Source organism: Glycine max, chromosome 3 (assembly GCF_000004515.6).
Source record: "Glycine max cultivar Williams 82 chromosome 3, Glycine_max_v4.0, whole genome shotgun sequence".
Lineage (NCBI taxonomy): Eukaryota > Viridiplantae > Streptophyta > Magnoliopsida > Fabales > Fabaceae > Glycine > Glycine max.
The window spans coordinates 14,769,136-14,775,801 of NC_016090.4; the positions used below are offsets into that span (position 1 = coordinate 14,769,136).

The 6,666-nt window shown below is 40.7% G+C and overlaps 1 non-coding gene across 1 annotated transcript; it reads left to right on the top strand.

Moving 5' to 3' along the window:
* Positions 1-6,354: 6,354 nt before the first annotated feature.
* Positions 6,355-6,461, top strand: LOC113001345 (small nucleolar RNA R71). Its single transcript, XR_003266662.1, has one exon. It is a non-coding gene; the product is annotated as a small nucleolar RNA R71 (small nucleolar RNA).
* The last annotated feature ends 205 nt before the right edge of the window (positions 6,462-6,666 follow it).

Genomic DNA, 6,666 nt, shown 5'->3' on the forward strand with positions numbered 1-6,666 from the left:
TTACATATTTCTCAATGAATCTCAAGGAATGAAAAGAATGGGTAACATTCAACACGTAAAGAGTTAAAGAATCAAGGCCATCATGAAAATCATCCAAGCATCTCAAACATGGCAAGATAGTCAATCAGCTCAAGAATGAAAAGTGATAAAGCCTCACAAGATATGCACTCTATCTCTCAAGTGTCTAGGCTACTGTTTACTCTCAGAGCACCCAAGAAAACAAACACCACATAGACTTGGCAAGACTCTAAAATTGACAACCACATCACAAACACATGCACATAAGGATCAAAAAGTCTTTTAAGGTTGTAATGGGGCCAAGGACAAGGTAGATGAAAGTATGGGATAGTAGCTAAAACCCAAAGGAATAAAGGAGCAATGGGGAATAAGTGGAAAGTAAGAAAAAATAGAAACCCCAAAACCAAAATTGAAAATTAAGCTTTAAATAGTAAACCCAAAACAAAATCAACCAAGTCCTCAAACCAATCCAAGTCTTCAAACCAAGACCTCATTTATTCAACTTCATTCTTTTTCTGTTTTTTTTTTTGAACGTGAACAGTAGCAATTGAAAGCATTTTGAAAAATAAAGCAACAATTAGGCAATATATGTATACATCATCAAACATGACCAATAAAAACATATCATCCAATGAAACATACCCCCCCCCCCCCCCCTCACACTTATTCCCAAAACAATTCCAAAGCTCCAAAATTCCTTAAGGGTAGGGTGAAATCATGGTTTTTCACTTAAGGCTTGTAATGAGCTTCAAAACAAAGAAAGGGGAACATAGGATCAAAGGGGCTATCAAAGGAATTAATTCAAGGTAGGCTCATTTGGCTAGAGGCTAATAAGAACATAATGCCTAAGTCATCTCCCAACATGCATCTGAAGCAAGAAGTATCAACAAGAGTCAAGCCAAGGCTATTGTGCAAGCAATCAATGGGGTAAAACACACCGAATAAAATAGATGGGGAGGGCTCAAATTCTCCCCAAGGGTAAATTTTTCCCTTTCAATTCGAACTTTAAAAACTAACTTGACATGTAGAGAAAAACAAGGGTTTCAATTCACAAAATGCCAAGAAACTCCTATTTCAAAAACAATTACCCATTACCTGTACATAACCCAAAATTCAAAGGGAACATGCAATGTTGTCCCCAAAACATAAAACCAAAATAACAAAATTAACCTATAAAAAAACCTAATAAAATTAAACTAGAATATCCAACAAAATTAAAGAACAATCTCTCCCCCCCCCCCCCCTCACACTTAAACAACGCATTGTCCTCAATGTAGCACAATCATAAGATCAAGAACAATCAATAAATTTGGACAAGTGCAATAAAAGTAAAGAAGGAGACAGAAAAAGAAAACTCCCTAAGTCATGGCGGAAGAGAAGTAGGGTGAAGTAAGGAGGTCTCCTCCACCACTACATCCACTAAGCAGGGATTTGTGAGGAATGGTTTCAGCCGGTGTCCATTGACCTTGAAGCTCTTATCTGTGGATTCACTTCTGATCTCAACTGTATCATAAGGAAAAATATTAGTCACCACAAAAGGACCAATCCACTTTGACCTCAACTTACCACTCATGAGTCCGAGCCTAGAGTCAAACAATAAAAATTTTAGTCCAACCACGAAGTCCTTCTTAGTTATCAGGCTGTCTTGGAACTTCTTGGTCTTCTCCTTGTAGAATTTGGAATTCTCATAGGCTTCTGAATAGATCTCATCTAGCTCACTTTGTTGCAACTTCCTTTCCTCTCCAGCTTGATCAATAGAGAAGTTGTAGGTCTTTACAGCCCAGTAGGCTTTGTGCTCTATCTCTACAGGAAGATGACATGCCTTGCCAAAGACAACCTGATAAGGAGACATTCCTATGGGTGCTTTGTAGGCAGTCCTATGCACCCAAAGAGCATCATCTAGCCTGGTGCTCCAATCCTTTCTATTCGGTTGCACAATCTTCTCCAAGATCCTTTTTATCTCCTTGTTTGAAATCTCAGCCTGCCCATTAGTTTAGGGGTGGTATGGTGTGGAAATTCTGTGCACGACCCCATACTTTTTTAGCAAGGCATACATGGATCTGTTACAAAAATGGGTACCTTGATCACTAACGATGGCTCTAGGGACTCCAAACCTGCAAAACAGATTAGATCTAACAAAATCCACAACAACCTTAGCATCGTTAGTTTTGGTGGGTTTGGCTTCCACCCATTTTGAAACATAATCAACAGCAAGGAGAATATAAACAAAACCAAAAGAGATAGGGAAAGGCCCCATAAAATCTATACCCCCAGACATCAAACACCTCACAGAATAACATGGGTTGTTGAGGCATTCGTTGTCTCCATGAAGGTGAGCCGCCTGCTCTCTGACAAGGCTCACAAGTGCTACAGATTCTCCACGCATCCTTGAAGATGGTGGGCCAATAGAAATCGCAGTCAAGCACCTTGCGAGCTGTCCTCTGTATGCCAAGATGGCCACCTGGTGCGGATGAATGACAGAATTGCAGGACCGAGTCAATCTCGTGGTCTGGAATGCATCTCCTAATAACCTGGTCACTACACAACTTCCACAAATAGGGGTCATCCCAAATATAATGCTTAGCATCGCTCTTAATTTTATCATTTTGAGCTTTAGATGCTAAGGGAGGAAAAACAGAAGCAACCAAATAATTCACAATATTAGCAAACCAGGGAGTGAGGAAGGAATCAGAAATACTATACAAAATGTACAAATGGTCATCCGAAAAATCATCCCGAATGGGTGAGTCCTCAGACGCACACTCAATCCTACTCAGGTGGTCAGCCACGAGGTTCTATCCACCACTCCGATCATGGATCTCCAAATCAAACTCTTGGAGCCAAAGCATCCACTTGATCAATCTAGGCTTTGATTTAGCCTTCTTCAATAGGTACTTTAGAGCTGCATGGTCAGTATAAACAATAACACGAGTACCAAGCAAATATGAAAAAAAAAATCAAGAGGAAAAACTATCACTAATAGCTCCTTCTCTGTGGTAGTGTAATTTGCTTGAGCAGCATCCAAAGTTCTGGAAGCGTAGTAGATCACTCGAGGCAGCTTATCAATCTTTTGAGCAAGGATAGCCCTCAATGCGTAATTGGATGCATCGCACATTAACTCAAATGGGGCTGTCCAATCAGGTGCCTGAATGATAGGGGTGGTAGTCACCACACGCTTGAGGCAATCAAAAGCCTCTTTGCATTGGTCATCAAAATCAAACTCCACCTCCTTTTGCAGCAGATTGGATAGTGGAAGGGCCACTTTGCTACAATCCTTGATGAAGCGCCTATAAAACCCTGCAAGACAAAGAAAAGAATGAACCTCTCGCACGTAAGAGGGGTAAGGCAATTGTGAAATAACATCTATTTTTGCAGGGTCTACCTCTATGCCCCTAATGGAAATGATACACCCCAAAACTATACCTTGTTCTACCATGAAGTCACATTTTTCAAAATTCAGCACAAGGTTTGTTTCAATGCATCTACTAAGAACTCTATCCAAACTATCCAAACATTTATCAAAAGAGGATCCATAAACAATAAAATCATCCATAAATACCTCTATTCAACTCTCTAAAAAAATCACTGAAAATGCTAAGCATACACCGTAGGAAGGTACCAGGGGCGTTGCATAGGCCAAAGGGCATCCTCCTATAGGCAAAAGTGCCAAAGGGATAGGTGAATGTGGTCTTTTCTTGATCCTCAGGAGCAATATGAATTTGTAAATAACCAGAAAAACCATCAAGAAAACAGTAATGAGACTTACCTGCCAAGCGCTCAAGCATTTGATCAATGAAAGGCAGGGGAAAATGATCTTTTCTGGTTACATGGTTCAGCCTCCTATAATCAATGCAGACTCGCCAGTTGTTCTCCACTCTTATGGGGATAAGCTCATCATTTTCATTCTTGATCACTGTGAGGCCTGTCTTCTTAGGAACCACTTGGACTAGACTTACCCACTGGCTATCAGAGATGGGGTAGATGATTCCAGCTTGTAAGAGCTTGGTCACTTCCTTTTTCGCCACATCTAGAATGACGGGGTTGAGTCGCTATTTTGGCTGCCTCACTAGTTTCGCTCCATCCTCTAAAAGTACCCTATGCATGCAGGTAGATGGGCTAATGCCAGGAATGTCTGCTAAAGTCCATCCAATGGCTTCCTTGAGAACTAGCAATAACTTCTCCTCTTGCTCAGTAGCAAGGGAGGCAGAGATGATCACTGGAAATTTTTCCTTGTCCTCCAAGTAAGCATATTTGAGGGTTGCTGGTAAGGGCTTCAACTCTGGTGTGGGTGGTGGCTGAACAGTGGGAGGAACCAGGGTAGGAGAAAAGAAGGTTCCTCAGCCTGTACCTCATAAAGCAAATCAGAAGTATATGTACTTCCTACAACATGGTTAGTGCATTCTGACTCTAAAAAATCAACATCAAGAGGTACAACACCCAGAAAATCAGAACCAGACTAAAGTTCAGATTCATTCTCAGCATAAAAATCAGATACAAGATCAAATTCAAACTTAGATTCAGATTCAATGCATAAGGAATGACAAGTATGCAGATCAGATAAAAATGGATGTTTCCTACCATGAAGAATAGAATCAAAATCAAACATATAATCATCAACAATCTGATCAATTATCTCAGCATGAAAAACAGAATGATCCTCATATGGATGTTTCATGGCATCAAGAATGTTAAAATGAACAACAATATCACCAAATTCCATAGACAATGTGCCAGCATAAACATCTATCTTGGTTCAGGCTGTTTTCATAAATGGCCTGCCTAAAATAATTGGAACTGAACCATGGGAAAATCCCTCTTCCATATTAACAACATAAAAATCAACAGGAAAAATAGGTTCACCAACCCGAACCAGCACATCCTCTATGAAACCTGTGGGGTAAGCAACACTTCTATTTGCCAAATGAATCACCACATTTGTAGATTGCGGAGGTCCAAGGAATAAAGAATTGAAAATGGACAGAGGCATGACACTAACTGATGCTCCTAGATCTAGCATGGCATTCTCAAATTTACTGTTCCCAATAATGCAAGGTATACAGAAAGTACCTGGGTCCTTACATTTCTCAGGAATGTGAGGAACAGATTTACCTATCAATGCTGACACATTTCTGCCCATGCTAATCCTTTCATTTCCTTTGAGCTTCCTTTTGTGGGTGTGCAGCTCCTTCAGAAACTTGGCATATCTTGGAATCTACTTAATGGCATCTAGCAGAGGTATGTTCACCTATACTTTTCTGAAGGTCTCCAAGATCTCCTTTTCCGCTTCTTCCATCTTTTTGTTTGGAATTGCTCTAGGTGGGAATGGAAGAGGGATATAAGGCTGCTGTAAGTCGAAATCACTAGAAGAAGGTCCACCTGCATGAAAATTTTTGTTAGGAAGCTTTCTCTTTTGTTCAACTATCTCATCCTCTTTTTCAGGTGTAGGTGCTGCCACTGGTGGAGGCACTTGAATTTGTTTGCTAGACCTCAAAGTGATGGCACCCACATTTTTCGGATTCTGTACAGTTTGTGAAGGCAATTTGTCAGAATTTTAGGACTGAGCTTGGTTCATCTGAGTAGCCATCTGCCCCATTTGATTTGTCAAACTCTGAATGGAGGCTCTTGTCTCTTGCTGAAATTGCATATTCTGGATGGTCATTTGCCTCACTTTCTAAGGAAGGTTGAAGAGGAGCCTCAGTTTCTTGTTGTCTTTGTTGTGACTGCTGCTGTTGTATTGGAGGAGGAACATATGGCTTGCTTGGACCAACAACATTCTGAAAAGGAGGGACAGACTGTTGTTGTTGTTGAGGACTTGTCCATCTCAGATTTGGATGATTCCTCCAACCTGGATTGTATCTATTGCTTGAAAGGTCATAATTATTCTGTTGTTGTTGGTTTTGTTGTTGAGGAGGTCTATTATAAATGTTTGCAGCATAAGCTTCAGGTTGCTCATTGACTCCAGATTGCTGCAAAGAAGGACAGAGATCTGTATGGTGATCTGCAGAAGAACATAGACCACAGACTCTTGCAACAGGTGTAGATTTCTGATTCATGGAAAGCCGAGTTACTAGGTTGACCAAGGCATCAAGTTTTCCTTCAAGCTTTTTATTTTCAGTAGATGAAGATGAATCTGTGGCCACCTCATGGACTCCTCTAAGAACAATATCATTATTTCTTGCATTGAATTGTTGGGAGTTGGAAGCCATCTTCTCAATCAAATTCCTAGCTTCAGAAGGGGTCATATCACTAAGAGCTCCACCACTGGCAGCATCAATCATACTCCTCTCCATGTTGCTAAGTCCCTCATAGAAATATTGAAGAATGAGTTGCTTAGAAATCTGGTGGTGAGGACAGCTTGCACACAATTTCTTGAATCTTTCCCAATACTCATACAAGCTTTCTCCACTAAGTTGCCTGATGCCTGAAATGTCTTTTCTGATGGTAGTGGTCCTAGATGCAGGGAAGAATTTCTCCAAGAACACCCTCTTAAGGTCATCCCAGCTGAAAATGGACCTGGGAGCAAGGTAGTATAGCCAATCTTTTGCCACTCCATCTAGAGAATGAGGAAAAGCCTTTAGAAAGATATGATCTTCTTGGACATCAGGAGGCTTCATGGTGGAACAAACAATATGGAACTCCTTAAGATGC